Source organism: Protopterus annectens, chromosome 1.part1 (assembly GCF_019279795.1).
Source record: "Protopterus annectens isolate FY-2018-M chromosome 1.part1, PAN1.0, whole genome shotgun sequence".
Classification (NCBI taxonomy): domain Eukaryota; kingdom Metazoa; phylum Chordata; order Ceratodontiformes; family Protopteridae; genus Protopterus; species Protopterus annectens.
In genome coordinates this window covers 252,707,327-252,724,970 of record NC_056726.1, presented here as the reverse complement: position 1 = coordinate 252,724,970, position 17,644 = coordinate 252,707,327, and positions in this window count along the sequence as shown.

Sequence of the window (17,644 nt, the reverse complement as noted above, 5' to 3'; positions counted from 1 at the left end):
GCTTGGCAGATATGATGTCAATAACTAATGGTGTACAGGACATATGCACCTCTTTCTTTATGACATATGTACAAAGGTTGACAGACTTGTGGCTGGAGCTATGAACACTGCTCCAATATTGACATGTTGCTGTGATAACCTCATACATTTACTGTCGTACCAGGGTTTGTTGTGACATATGTCCTATGAGGGGATATGAATTCAGTAACTCTCATGGCTGTCACCATGTACTGACTGCAACACTCACACTATGCTTCTGCAGTTCTCAGATAGGTGTTTTGTTAGTAACACAGGAAACAAAAGGCTCCACACACTACACAGTCTGCAGATGACCCTACAGATGGGAGTTTTCTCAAAATCATAGGACTGTCATGACAGGTATTAAAACATGTAGACCAGCCATATCCACACACACTGTGTTAAACCAACATTACTCCAAATGCAAAATACCAACACTTACATTCTGTAGTCAGGTCAGGCACACCAGATCTAGGTCCTGCTCACAGTGAATGAAAAGGCCCAACACCAACATGATGTTCCTAGATATTGGAGTGTGTTTCCATGCAATTGGCTATGGGAATGTTACCACAGCTGTTCCACATGCAATCAGCTAGAGTAGGGCTGCAATTCATGCAGAGGCCATTAGCAGATCATGAGCATCACTTACAAAACACAAGCTGCTGCCTAAGCAAAGCAGGTATAGTTCTCCCACATCCACCAGAGAGGGAGTGAGAGAGACAGACAGAGACAAAGTAAGTCAGGGAGGGGTGGGAGAGTAAAACCTAAGCATGTTTGTGTCACACATCTACCAGTACAGGGTATCAAACCCCTGACTATGTATTGCTATCACATGTCTATGCAGTTATTGCATGCATTGCATAGCTTACATGTTGAGAAACTGTCCAAACGTATATGTGATGATGAGTGACATCTGCAACAGTGATATGGTAGAGATACAGTAGGTGTAGTACACGTGCGTGTCCAGATGAACAGGTGTCAGCGTCAACACAGCCACACTCTGTCAGGGACTCACACACATTCTCACACTTAGCAAGGTCAGGGATACACTTCCTAACTAGCAAGTTTGCCACAATACAGTAATGTGCAGGTATCACATGCACCACAGGGGTTATCCAGAAGTTATATGGAGAAAGGGTATGTGAAGGTGTCTGACATCAGACAGCATGCTTCAGCATGCCAATGGGAGTTGTAGTGAGTGTGAATGTGGTCAAAAGCATCATATACCACACACACAAACACAAGGTGCCACTACTGACATACATGGGTGCATTGATTCATGGGTTTGTAGTGGTTGACTGTACCAGAAGGCTATACAAGGCTAGGTAAAGGGTATACCTTGGCATCAGGCCACATGACAATGGTCTGCAGTGTGGCTCAGGGGTGTAGTGTCTGGATTGACCCACACAGGTGGGTATTGTATTCACCATCCAGTCACATTGGTAACTATTATGTGTGGCCATTGCTGTGCAATGCTTGCCATGTATGTGTTCTTTAGTCCATAACATGGACGGTGTCTGGGATGTGCACACGTCCCACATGCATGTACAGTGACATGTGGACCTGTACCTGGGGTGTCTGGCCCATGTTGTGTACACAGATTGCTATCATCACATATGCCAGTTCTGGCCACATGTGGTGGGAACTGGTAATGGACAGCAGGTTGACCCTGCACCTACATTGATACCATGATGCAGGTATTCCCTGGTGTTAGTGGCATCTGTCCATACAGGGCATGTGTTAAAGGCATGGTATGTCCTTTGTGGGTCACATTTGATGGCACCACAGGTGTTGCAGGCATCCAGTGGGAAACATAGTGAAGGTGCACTGTCTGCATGTACATGCCTATTGTACTGATGGACAGGAGTAGTCCACTGCAATCACACCATGGTTACTATCTGTGAGCAATATGCACGGTACTACCAGCATAGCGGTTGTAGCCTAGGCAAGTGTATTTTTTGTATGACACATTGGTTGAGAGTGTTTTCTGGATAATACAAAGGTTGCTAACATTGTTCGCCAAGCCTTGATGTCACATGTAGTGGTATGGATTGGCACCCCAACCTCTCAGCTATTTCACATCTGTTATCCTTGTAAGGTGGACATTGTGACATATAATAGGGCCACCATATAAGAAATTTGCAAAACCCACTCCACAATGAGTCCAGTTGTTACACACTCACAGCCACCTCCACATAGGATATGAATGACAAACACAGACAAACATACACTTGCCATATCTGGGATTAGAACTCCTACCTAACTAGTTTATCACACTACAGCTTTACGCAGTTATAGGATGCACCACAGAGATTACTGGAGTTCTCCTTTCCCAAAGGTGTATTTCATTGGGAATGACATTAGCAGGCTTGCCAAAGTAGGTCAATGGAGGTTGTAGTGACTGTGAATGGCCTCAAAAGCATTGCACCCTATCCAGACAAAGAAACACACACACATCCACACTTGCAATGTCTGGGAATAGAACCCCTACCAAAGTACTATGTCACACTGCAGCATTACACTGTTATAGGACACACCATGGAGATTAGTGGGCTACTCCTTTCCCAAATGTGTATTTCAAAGTGAATGACATCAGCAGGCTTGCAAAAGTAGGGCATTTAAAATGTAGTGAGTGTGACTAGCCTAAAATGCACTGCTCCCTACACAGACAGACACACATACACAGTTGCCATGTCTGGGATTAGAACTCCTACCTAATTAGTTTATCACACTACAGCATTATACAGTTATAGGATGCGCTATGGAGATTACTGTGCTATTATTTTCCCAAATGTGTATTTCAAAGTGAATGACATCAGCAGGCTTGTCATAGTAGGGCTATAGGGAGGGCAGTGTGTGTGCATGGGCCATAACCCATTCATCTAGAGGTAGACACACCACACTCAGGCACACGCAGGTTTATATTCCGCATGTACATGCGTACAACTGCTAGGTGATTACTGCCTTGTACAGTCATGTTGCACAGCTAACACTTGCACCACAGAGTCATTAATGCTAATGGATATCAGTGGCTAATTTCTACAGTGAGAGACATTTACACATCATGTGGTTGTAGCCATTTGGCTGCGTACTGGATGGGACAGGCCTCATGATGGAAGGCTTTTTGTCACTGTCACCTTCTTACACACATCTATGTATGTGCACTTTTGGCATGTGTGTATTCCTATCCAATGTGTGTGCAAAGCATGACGGGTGCATACTGAGGAGTGTATGCACTAACATCTGCATCTGTCAGATATATATGGTCCACAGTTGTTGGCAGACATGGGCTTCATTTGTTTAAGTATGTGAGCATGCACAGTTTGACCTTTCAGTATGTTGTTGTCTGACATTGCCTTCATTTCTCCAAGTATGTGAGCATGCCCAGTATGCCCTTCTGTATCGAATGCGTGGCTCCATTCCAGGTAGTTTGTACACCAATGCAGACCTTTGTGTTCTACCCATACAGCTAGCAAACTGTGTCTGCAGAATATCTGTAGATCAGTTGGCAATATGGCGTCAAACTGTGCAAGGGATAGTGTGTACTGTAGGTGATTGTGTCTGTGCTGCTTCTGCTACATGGTACTGGTGTTAGCAGAGATATTCAGACATGTGTAGTGTTATACACTGTGATGTTTTATGTCCTCAAGTACTGTCAGGTGGACATGTTTGCTCACAGTGATGTCCTGGGGAACACAGGGTGAATGCAGCTGTGTCCAGTATTGTGGTCAAATGTCTACATATTCATGGAATGTTATGCCATTCTGGAGGGATAGCTGCAGACACTTGCTGCTGGGTCTGTGTATCCAGTTCAGTACCTTAGTACAATGATGGCAGAGTATCCCATACTTGTACATCCATCAACCTGACAGTATGGCCTTATCTTGCTGTGGCAATACCTAACAGCTGTACAGATTCACACAGGTCAAGGGTCATAAGTTAGGGCATTACCCCTATTGTGGTGTATGGGCAGGTTTGTAGCCACCCATTTTTGAGTTTGCAGCCAGGGATAGTATGTGCACATGGCTGTGTGTCAGACTTTGCACATTCCATGCTGCCCATGCTTCCACCCCCCTCCTCTATTATTCTATCCTCTTCCATACATTATGCATACATTCTCTGATACTTTACCTATAGTTATCACCTCATCACAGCTGTGTTTTGCTGTTGGTTCACAGTTCACGCAGTGGGGACATGGTGGACATGTTACTGTGGTTTGTCCACATGGCCTTGAATATGGCTTATGTGGAGTGTGTTATGTTGTTATTTGGGTGTCCATGACATAACATACATTAGCAGTAGTAAGCTGTTGCATTCTGTCAGTCCTACAGTCCCAGACTGCCTTACAGTATATTCCTCTGGGATGACAGGGTAGGTGTGCTAGGTGTTCATGCCAATACTTTCTATCAGTATTGATCAGGTGGTGTGGATGCTGGCAGGGTGCTGCTTACATCTAGGGACACACCTGCATGGGACACCTGCACTGCATGCTGCATTCTTTCACTATTGCCATACACAGGTGGGGGTCATATTGTACCCATTCCCAACAGCAGGGAAAAAAACAGTGAGGTACCTGTGGGTGGTGGTTGGGTGAGCTGGGTGCATGTGTGGTATGTACACTACTTGCATCTGACTCACAGATATGCATAGGGCATTCCAGTTATGCTGGCTTGTGCAGGAACATCAGCCATTTCCTAATACATCAATCCTATCACCTTTGCGATCTGCAGGTGTTTGGCCAGACAACATCAGTATTCCCTACTACAAGTCCAGATAATGTGATGCATACCTGTATGTTCAATTCCAAGGGTGTGTCCATTTTGCAGTTACACATTATATACTCTACGTCTGGGGTACTTTTCTCTGTGTACTGCTTGCATATCTAGCCCAACAGTCATGCCATGTCCATCTTTCAGATGGTGACACATATTACCATCATAAATTTGCAAGGACTTACTGCTATCATGTGTTATACTGGGGAACATTGTCTTTGGCACTGCAGTTGTGAGGACTTAGCCCTGTCATCGGCAGTAGTGGGCAATGGCCAGCTGGTCAAACCTTAACATGCATACATACTGACCACTCTCACATAATATGAAACACATGCCAACCTAACACACACATACCTGCAAATTCTACAAATGCTTAAATATATCCTGCTACCTTGGCCACCTCAGGTCATCTGTGCTCCACTGGTATTACACCTACACATACATGTTACTACATGTCTACATTGGATTAGAGGGGTGGCACACCTGACTGTTACTTCATTTCTACATAGGATTTGGGGGGACATGACTATTACAATGTGTCTACATCAGACTGGGGGTACACACCAGACTGTTACTACATTTCTACATAGGATTGTGGGTGGGGAACACCTGACTGTTTCTACATTTCTACATAGGATTGGGAGCGGGGCAGACCTGACTGTTTCTACATTTCTACACAGGATTGGGGGGGTGCACACCTGACTGTTTCTACATTTCTACACAGGATTGGGGGCCACACCTGAATGTTTCTAAATTTCTACACAGGAGTGGGGGAGGCGGCACACCTGACTGTTTCTACATTTCTATATAGGATTGGGGGAGGTGGCTCATCTGACTGTTTCTACATTTCTACACAGAATTGGGGAAGGGGCACACCTGACTGTTTCTACATTTCTACATAGTATAGAGGGGGCACACCTGACACTTGTACACATTTGCTATGACTGTACTGGTATGTCAGGTACTTAATTTCATTCTGTATTCTCATCTATCATGCTGACTAGAGGCATATCAGGCATAACAGCTCTTAGGTTTGATTGATCTACATATCAGTTTCTGACTTCCTACACTTAAGAACTAAAATCCCACTGCCTGACCTGCTGTAGTCTGTCTGTGCAGGCCTGGGGAGGAGGTTACCCATAGCCATCATCCAGAGGCCTTAGCACAGCCTTTATTTGTGTTTGTCTACACCTGTCCTGCTGGCTGAGACTGTTGTTGGGTATGTGAACCTCCCTGACTGGCATGCGTGTGTCATATGGACACACATGTAGCCCAGCACATTTCCCAGTTTTGTTTTGTCACCATGTGTAGTACTTGCTATAGTGACACCAGTATTTGTTACAGATCTCATGCTGCCACTATAGGTGTCTACTATCTGCTGGCATCCCATTCAACCACCCGATTCCCTTGCATGCCCACATCCATACCATCGATACAAGTAACAACACATACTACTCCATTCGGCAATTTGTAAGGAGAGTAGGGTGTGCCAGTATTGTGGATGGTGCTGGAGGTCTGCCTATGTCATATGCACATAGTATATTCCCTATACATGGTTGAGCACAGGTAGTGTCATGTTTGGCATCCATTTTACTGTATGTGCGAGTCAGAGAGAGGTGTCATTCCCTAGGTCCCTACTGTGTCAGTGTATGTGCTATGAGTTGCCTCTTTGCCAAAGCCAGGGCATACTGGGCACACCTCCTTCTGCCTACTGTGGGAGGTTCAGGTTGTTTCGCCTCCAGGTAGGCCTTGGCAATGGTGAGAGGGGCTGTGTGGACCTGCCCCATGCTGTTCCTGCTGCAGCTGTTTCCACAGGATCATCTTGTGTAGCATGGCACATACGATGACAATTTGAGTACATGTAGCTGGGGAGTACTGCAAGGCTCCACCGGATATGTCCAGGCACTGGAACCATGACTTGAACATCCCAAACACATACTCTATTACAATTCTGGTCTGTGCGTGTGCCTCTTATGGAGTTCTTGTTTGGGTGTGTGTGCATTTCTGATGGGTGTCATCAACCACGGCTCCAGTGTGTAACTAGCATCCCCCACTAGGTAACCATAAGGGATGTCCCCACTGGCAAATCTCTGGTACAGTTGCATCAGATGCCAGATGTGGGAATAGTGATAGCTGCCAGGGGAGCCAGCACACACATTCCTTATTATGCCCTGGGCATTCTACATGACCTGGCAGTTGATGGAGGGGAACCCCTTGCAGTTAATGTAGACGGTATCCCACTCACCACGTGGTGTTTTGATGCATATGTGCGTGCAGTCTATAGCACCCACTACCTCAGGGTATTCTGCCATTTGGTGGAAGAGATGCATATTGCTGTCCAATGCCTCATGGGTGCTAGGGAGATATACGTGCTCACCGGCATGTGCTAACAAGGCATCCAGGAATTGGTGGAGTACCCTGGATGCTGATGCCTGTGAGATCCCCATGATATCTCCGGTTGGCCTTTGGAATGTACCTGTAGCTAATATTCTTAGGCCTACACATACCTTGGTATCCACTGGGATGGGTTCCCCTCTGATAGTTCTGTGTGTCAGGTGTGGACGGCACAGCTCAACAATTTGATGTAGGAGGTCCCTGTCCAGCCAATAGTGTTCCACTATCTCCAGTTCATGTAGCCCCTGGTTGGTTACCCTGAGTCTGTATACTCTTCTCCATCTCCTCACTGTGGGTTGGTCAACAGCATTCTCATCCTCACCACACTCAGCCTCTTCCACATGTTGATGTATGATAGCTATTGCAGCCCCTATCATTTTGTTATTTTTGTTTGTTAAAATTTCCCCACTTGTACACACCAGTGGTGTAGAGAATTTGGGAAAAACCAGACGGAAAGGTGTTTGCATAGTTTATAGTAGTGTTCTGGCCTGGGCTGGTCTGCTGCCTGTGTAATTGGCTGATTCTGATACATTTCACCTGCCAGCTATGCTAGTTCTCCTAGATTACCTTCCTACTGCTGTTTTCCCCTCCCATCACCTTCCTGTTTAAGCTGGGGGGGGGCACGCCGTGTGAACACAGTGCTCAAATGTGCACAAAGCTGCTATTTCCTGGTTTACTTTTTTTTTCCTTTAAAACCAGGTACGTAGCACGCACACGCGCTTAGGCAATGTAAAGAGTGCCAGGCAGCCTCAGACACACACCCGTGCTTAGCTCTGCTAAGCTAAGGACAAACCCAAGCCAAGTGGCTCCAATCCGCTTACAGTATGCCTGACACCCCCCCCCCTATGATGTCAGCTAAGTCCTAGGCTTGCACCAAGCTATTCCTGCTCTTATACTGTTGGGTGCTGACTAGCACTGAGGTGAAATCTGGGATTCAGTATCATCCCCCTCATTTGCATAGAATTGCCTGCTGATGCATAGTTACAGGTCCCATACTGAGCCTCCCCCCTTAGCAACCACTATTCACTGCCTGCCATTGAGTATAATGGCAAAATAGTGATTTTGGTTTATTTTAGTTTTTTTTTTTTTTTTATTTTTCATCCGATCTCATTTGTGCGCCGCTGCCCTATGCTTAAACAGCTGAATTAGGCTAAAAAAAAGTTAATTTTTTTCAACTGTTTTCCATGCCAATGGCCATATATTTGGCCATTGGCAAGCTTTCAACATAATATCCACCCTTTATTTGGCGCAGTCATGGCTCCGTTTTGCAGTTTGCAGAAATGTACTCGGTTACTAACCTAGTACACTTTTGCAGATTACACTAGTCCTGCATGGCCGGCTGCCAGCTTCCTGGATTGCAAATTCACCTCATTTGCATGGATTTCACCTGCAAATTGGGTAATTTGCATGCAGGAGCTGAATCCATGCAGGACTACTGCAGGAGCACTTGTGTATGTCCCTACAGCTTATTCCTGGATCACACGGCAGACATATTGCCTCCTGGAGCTCCTGCACTAGTCCTGCACAACGTGCAGGGCTTATTGTTACATTCAAGTCAATAAAGCCAAACCGTACTATAATGTTTATATATATATATATATATATATATATATATATATATATATATATATATATATATATATATATATATATATTTATGTGTGTATATCTCCGTATTCTGTACTTACATTTGTTTTTATGTATTTATACACATATGCACATATATAAAAGCAATTTGTATGTTCCACCAGCATGATGTGTGGTCAAAGAAATTAGCAAACCACACCATCAATTTGAAGTATTCCAGGATGATCAAACAACAAACCTAATTTTACTAAGACTGGGCACTTTTCATCTGTATGCATTAAAGTTCAGCTAGATTTCATGAGAATTTATTAAAACAAACTTCAAGTGCTCTTTTTAAGGCAATTTAAATAATCACAGGACAACTGACAAAACTTCTTAAAGATAAATAAATAATAGCATAGCAAAACATTTACAAATACTACCATTCTCATTCAAATGCGTATACAATTCTGTTAAAACAGTGTGCTGAAATTATATAAATTGGTGCCTAACTGGATGGCAATATAAGCTATGGTTTATTGACTTTAAATGTAAAGAAATACTTTTATGCATCCATTGCACTGCTCAGTCCATGAGTGTTTTAGAAGCTTCCATTTTCCCTGCTGCTGAAGGAGTTCTTCCTGAATGCTATCTTGGGTTTTTGTGCACTATCCATACCCACATAGCCCTATTCCCATCTGGAACAGACATATGTTCCTGACAGTTCACACATTAAGGGGGATCTTGATGCTAACACCTAATGATGTAATAATGATCTACTGCTAGCAGACAGATATATATATCATTAGATAACATTATGAGTAATTTTTCCAATGTCCAATTTACAATACATGGTTCTCAATGGTCCCTCACAATGTGTCACAACATGTGTAACTTGCATTGTCTGGAACAAGGTCTTGGTGGAACATGCCTGTGCCCATGACAGCTGCACACATGGCTACTGTACGATGCCCGCTGACACACTATTGCATACAGCCACATGCAGACAACACACCTCTCTGACACACTCTGACAACACTTGTGGCCCCTCTCCCTCATTGTGGGATCTGGGGGAGAGGCTGGGTCAGACATGCTGTCATATAGATTTATCTTTACAGAATTCCACTGTAATGTCCCTCCAACTGTTTTAATAATTCTGCCCATGTGCTCTCAGATATAATCATGGTAACCATCTGCTCTCAGATATGGGTCATGGGAGGGAATGACATGTGTCCCTATAGTAAAAGATGATGACTGTCTCTATAGTGCATCATGCATTCATGGTTTATGCATCTATGTATGGTGTATTATGGGGAGATAATAAAGGCACACCCATAATATGAAAAAAGGAATAAAGGTAGAATGAAAAATATTGGATTTAAAAGTGTAGTTATTTTTCTAGCATTGTAATAAAAGCTTTTCAAAAATAATGCACACAACAACATAAAAAATAGTGGTAATAAAAAAGTGTAACCCCCTCCAAAAAAAAAAAATAACCTGAGCAAAAAAAAAAAAGTCTGTTGAATGAAACACTGTTTAACATACAGTAAGTGTTCTACTTTGTAAACGCATACCACAGGAACTAAAAGTGAATTGGATATCCATTTGTGTTAGTGGATTATATATATAATTATGATAATATATATATATATATATATATATATATATATATATATATATATATATATATATATATATATATATATATATATATCAGGTTTGTTGGACTACAAATGTAAACCTCTTAACATTGCTATACTTATATACATGTTTATTTGAATAAGTAAATGTTTCTCAGAAATGTTTTATAAATAGCAGACATGATTATGTGTTTACATTTGCAATTAAAATAACTAACTTATATATAATATTATTACAGCAATGAATTGACACACAATGCAGACAGCAAACAATTATGGTGATGACAACATGTATATGTAATTGAAAAATATGTTAGTGAAAAAGAACAAATACCCTTATAAGAATGTAATTTTTGCTGTAGAGTTAAAGTAAAAACAACAAATCAAACACCATAAGAAAGTTTGATCCAGTCTCCCAACTAGTGACAACAAGTGCCTTTTCCACACAAAGTTTGTGGATCCAGTCAGTAGCCCTGTGAACACTGTGAATATACTAATCAGGTGTCAAATCATTAGCATCCATGAGTACCACAATCTGCACTAAGTGCTGAGAAGCTAAACATGGTATAAGGACCCTCAGAATCCCTAGCAGTGCAAGAGCAAACATTGAGAAGTGTTACTTTCTAAGGGCTTGTATTTGTGGATGAATGGTGCAACTGCAGAATAATTACATTTTTCATAGTGCCGATACTTTGATGTACATTTGTCAAGAGTGCGTCAAGGAGAAAAGAGTTAATAAAAAGTTAGGGAATTGCATTGACTAACTTAGGAGAGAATTCCTTTATAACATTTGCATTACTAAATGCTTATGATCTAGCTGTGTATTTGAGTAACAAGTTGTCTGTAATTCATACAAAGTGCATAACAACCTGGGATCACATGATTGACAGACCTCAATACTATGCCAGAGATGGTCTGCATCTGTCACCCTAGGCTTCTGGATGCTGGCCAAGTCTCTTGCCACCCCTATAGTGCCTTTTTTAGGTGTTCCAAAGACCAAATTACCACTGTAACAGCTACAAACAAATGCAATCTGAGGGTCATGCTGCTCAACGATAGAAGTCTAAATATCAAAATGCACTCGGTCGAAGCACTCCTTAAAAAGGAGAACATCGACATTTGTGTTGTAACAGAGACCTGGATCAAGACAGCAGAAAGCACCCTTGCTCTAACAGGCTATAACTCATTCCACACATTTCGGCCACAGAACTTGGACAGAAGCTCCAAAGGTGGTGGTGTTTCCATATTTATGAAGGATGTGCACACCTCCAGACCGGTAGCCCAACATAATGCATCAGAGATACTTCAGGTGCAGCTAACATTGGGTAAGACAGCGATTCAGGTCATAGCCTGTTATAGGTCCCCAACCATGTCCCAAGACTCACACTCCATGTTTCTAAGCACCCTGGAGAATATTAGGGTCCAGCCTAACACTCTCATACTGTGCGACTTCATCTACTCCTCCATTAACTGGCAAAACTACTCATGTACCAATACACTTGCACAACGTTTCCTGGAATTCATTAATTCCAGTTCCCTGGACAAGCTCATTCTTACACCCACTGGAGGTAGCAACATCCTTGACCTGGTCATTACTAACATGGGTGACCGCTGCTCTACACCATTAGTCAACCCCTCCCTGGATAGATCTGACCACAAACTAATCACCTTGGAAATCCGGATCACTCCCACCTGCCCCACAAAGATAACCACCATGAAAAACTTCTCCAAAGCTAACTTTGGGCTCCTAAAAACAGAGGTGGCTAACTTCATGGCACCCATGCAAATGGAGGATAGTTGTATGACCACCAAATCATACACCAATGCACTGTATGAACACGTACACAAATGCATGGATCTCGCTATGCCCAAAAGAACCAAGACTGTCTCCTCCAAAAAAAGGAAGCCAATCTGGTGGTCTCCTGCCATAAACAAACTCTACAACAGAAGGAGGAAACTGATGCAGAATAAGGTGAAGTCCCAAGATGGGAAGGACTTCCTTATTAGCCTCAACAAAAAGCTGAGATCCCTCATCAAATCCTCTAAAGCTAGCTATGAAAACAGAATTGCAGCAGTTAGTAAAGACAACCACAAGGCTTTCTATAGTTATGTAAAGAATATCCCATGGCAATACCTAGATTTTCTCTGAGTTATGGCACAATGGTACCTCCTATACTGAGCCAACAGATATTGCTAATATACTGGCTGACAGATTCAGTGCCAACTTTACCCCTCTCTCCCCCAGCAAAGGACCAATCACAATACCAATAGATTGCCAGGCACCCAGTATTACTGCTGTACAGGTTAAAACAGCATTGTCCAAGGCCAAGAATACAGCTACTATGGGACCTGTCAATATCCCTGGGTGTGTTCTACATGAACTACAGAGTGAACTGGCACCGTACCTGTGTGCCCTGTTCAATCACAGCCTCACCTCAGGCTTTGTCCCTATTGAATAGCGTACTGCTACAGTCATCCCGCTCCACAAAGAAGGAGCGACTACAGACCCTGGAAACTATCTCCCCATTAGCCTGACGAGTCAGATATGGAAAGCTATGGAACACATCATCATGGACCTAATAAACAAGGATGTAGGGAATCTCCAAACTCTGGATCCCACACAGTTTGGTTTTGTGAAGCGTAGATCATGCCTGCTCAACCTGGTGGACTTCTTTGAGTCAGTCACCAGAGCTGTGGATGATGGCAAGGTGGTTCATACAGCCTACCTTGATCTGGCCAAGGCCTTTGACACCATTTCTCACTCAGGAATCATAGAAAAACTCACTAAGTTAGGCATCAACCTCTATATCACTAGGTGGGTTGCAAACTGGCTCAAAGATAGAACCCACAGTGTGAAAGTAGCTGACTCCAAGTCAGACTGCCAACCAGTCACAAGTGGAGTCCCACAGGGTACGGTTCTGAGTCCTTCTCTGTTTGGTATCTACTTCTCTGAAGTCCAGGCCAACACAAAGGGATTCTGTCTGACAAAGTTTGCAGATGATAGCAAATTGGGAGCTATTATTAACTCCCCAAGTGATGTTGACATCCTTCAGAAAGGCCTCACTGAGACCAATGACTGGTGTCAGAACCATGGCCTCAAGCTCAGTGCCAAAAAGTGTGTCATCATCCCCTTTGGGAAAAACCCAGTTCCCATGAATTACCACATTGATGGTAGTCTACTGAACACAGAAGGTGTTATAAGAGATCTGGGAACACAGGTTGACAGCAACCTCTCTTTTGCCCACCACATTGCCACTGTGGTCAGAAAGTCCTTCTATGTGGCACATCTCATTACTAAGGGTTTTGCATCCAGGAAGATAATTGTCTCCCTCTACTCTTCCCTCATTAGGCCAGTCATTGAGTACAATGCCCATTTGGCATGTACCTCACTAGACACCTGCAACAACTGGAGAGGCTGCAAAAATACCTCGCAAAGAGGATCCTAGGCCTTAAACACTTGTCCTATATGGACATACTGAAAAAACTCCAACTATTCTCTGTCTCATATCGCCTACTTAGAGGTGATCTCTGCTTGTCTTACAAAGCCATGTCTGACCCAGCTGTTAGAAACGCTACATCTAAAGAAATCCCAATCCCTCCATGCCACATGCTCCAGCGACCTCAGTCTCATTACCACAATCAACAGAACAAGCTGGAGGGACAGGTTCATAACCCAGAAACTGTCCATGTTATGGAATAGACTTCCCATACATGTCAAACAGAGCACCTCACTGGCCATCTTTATGAGAAATCTTGATGAGTGGATGGGAAATAGAAAATTCACCCCGGGGATCACTCCAGTAGCTCTACTCAACCCAGGCATTGAGAACTTAAGGTCAGGTGGCACGATGCCAGGGTAAACCTATGGGGTAGGCTTGTAAAGGCCCCAGGGCCATTAGCCTAATGCACACCTATGATCCTATGAACCTATAAATAATAAAGGCACATATCAAAATACATGTAAATTATAATGCATTTATATCAGACCAGCATAAAATTAGAATAATGCTAGCAAAAGAATGGTCAGACAAAAACTCTGTTATGGTAAATACTTTTTTTGTATTGTGACAGGAAATATTATTTGAACTGTTGGATATATACCATTCATCTCTACATCTACCATGAATTTACAAAGGGCAGCAGTAAGAAAAGGCTCAAATAGGATCTTTAATGTAAAGTCATACAATGTGACTTTTTGATTATATTTAAGCTACATTTTCTTCTTCATAAATCTGCCTGTTGTCTGTGGCAAGTAGTGAAAATATTCTGAAATGCATCATGCTTATGCCATGGAATCAAGGCTTAAATCTAGATGTGGTGGTGTCTGTGTGCTATACATAATGTGCATATTTTTATCTAATAAGATAGCCAAAGTTGAGAGAACACCATGAAGAGATACTACATATTTTTTCTTGCCATCATCCTTTGCAAGTAGCTTGGCATAACACAATAGAGAATCACTAACACTACCAATTAAAGATGCCTCACTTCACAAGACAAAAACATACCCCCAGATTTACGAATCTTTCGTGCAGGACTAATCTAGTCCTGCATGGAAGCAGCAGTTTAAGAGGAGCACTGTAGCGTGCCATGCATATTAATGAAGGTGCGGTGCCTGAACTCCTAATGCTACACGGAACGTGGACGAGTGCAGGCGGTGTGTCTGAGAGCAGAGCTCTCAGAATAAACATGCCCCTGCAAAGTAGAACACAAGAATGCATAAATAAATGAGTGAGACCACTCATACATGTCCGCATATCCCCACTAACAGTCCCCATGTGTTCAACAGCAACAGTACATTGAAATAAAATGAAGAAACCTGTGTATTTATTTTTTTAAAACCCCAAGTACAGCTAACCGTAGGTGTGCGGGTTTGCCTATCGATTAGCTAAGGTTAAAGCAGCTGAAAAGGCTGAAGAGGATAACAAGGAATATATATGCAAATGAAGTAGCACAACAATCATGTAGTGGTTAGAGCATATGCCTAACGAACAAGCATTCCCGGTTCTAGTCCCACTGCAGCACATATCATTTTCCATGTGAAAACTCTATATGAACATATATATACATCTTTTTGCTGTATAACCTACATAATAACATTTAAAAGTGAACTGGAGTACTGCATGAAATGCACATGTAAAGTGTCAGTGTCATAATGAATAAGGCACTAGTAAGCAGGTTTAAGCACAAATAAGAAGTAGTAAGCATGTCTAAGTGCATTTGCATGGGGGTAAGCATTGCCTACACAGATTAAGCAAAGCAGAAAATAACTGAGTGTAAGAAATTGTAACTGGAGGTTAGCAGTGCTTACCATCGCGCAAACCTGCACATACCCGCTTACAACTGCATTAAAGTGCCTTAATCACTCTGGATCCAACGACCAATATTCTGCCCAGTAACAAAATAAACTGCCTCTGCAAGGCTCAAACTCAGGATCCTGTATACTATGGTCACAGTAGTTAACCACTAAGTCATCATAGCAATAGACATGCATGAGGTATTAGCAAACTAATTCTCACCACAGGAAAATCAAACCAAACATGTGAACTAAATCTATGTACAGTGTGAAGTGTTTTAACCTGCTACATAACATAAATATGTGAACTGGAGTACTGCAGTAAGGCCAGATGTGAGGTGTTATTACAATAAAGTGTTGACGTTCCCAGGACCACATACAGCATACGTACACATGAATCAAGGATACAAGACACATATATAACATGTAGTGAAGAAGACATCAATACCAAAAGGCAAATATCATGAAAATCAAATATTAAGCACCGCTAAGTGTTGCACAGCACTGCTACCCAGACTACCGGCAGGATACTACCAGTGGAAGAAACAGTGTCAACCTGCAAAGTCTAGCGGGACGACCCCAAAAATTCTGCTAAAAAGAGTCCTTGGGCTAACATACCATGCCTTACAGTTAAGCAAAGAAGGATATGTATGTTTGCAGACTGAATGTGTGAATGTGTGGGAACATTGAAGATCCATGGGGTGAGACAACGTACATGATGGGACCCAAGAAGTGGAGAGTGGGCAGTGCGTAGTGGTGTGGTGAGATTCGGATGGAACCTGTAGAAAGGATGATTGATGTGGAGGGGGGAGGGGTGGAGGGAATAATGGGTAAGATATTATGGGCTGACGCATGCCGGGGTTGTCAGACCCATTCTAATGGGACCGACCCATGGATGTATGCGACAAAGGAGGGGGGCACAGGAAGGTAACTAAGACATACCATTTCCCATGGCAAAGCACGGTATGAGTAATATGTATGTTGTATAACCCACGGAATAACATATATATATATATATATATATATATATATATATATATATATATATATATATATATATATATATATATATAAACTGGAGTACACCTGCCACAACAGAACATATATATATATATATATATATATATATATATATATATATATATATATATATATATATATATATATATATATATATACTAGAGCACTGCAGGAAATGCACATGTGAGGTGTCAGTATCATTATGCATAAAGCAGCAGTCAGGTTAAGCAGCAAGAAGCAGTTATAAGCATATGTCAGCATTAGTAAGTGAGTATAAGGCCATGTGTGTGGGTTTGCACAAAGGTAAGCACTGCTAATTTCCAGTTACAGTGTCCTACACCCAGTAAACCTCTAAATTGCTTAACCTGTGTAAGCAGTGCTTACCCCCATGCAAATCCGCTTACAACTACTCAAAAGTACCTTAATCACACTGTATCCAATGGCCCTTGTTCTGCCTAGCAAAAACATAAACTGCCTCTGCAAGGCTCAAACTTAGGATCCTACACACTATAGCCATAGTAGTTAACCACCAAGCCATCATAGCAATAGACATGAGTGAGGTATCAGCAAACTAATCCTCACCACAGGAAAGTCAAACTAAACATGTGAATTGAATCTATGTACAGTGTGTTGTTGGATAACCTGCCACAGAACATAAATATGTGAACTGGAGTACTGCAGTAAGCATAGATTTGAGGTGTTATTGTAATAAAGTGCAGAAGCCCCCAGGTCCCCATACAGTGTATGTACACATGAATCACAGATACCAGACACATATATAGCCTGTAATGAAGAATAAATCATTGCCAAATGGCAAATATAGTGCTAATTAACTATTAAGCAATGCTAACCGCAGCACAGCTCAAGTTAGTAAGTGTAAGCAATGTGTAGGTGAGCCAATTTAATCTGCCTAGTGGTATATCTCTTTAAGCAGTGAC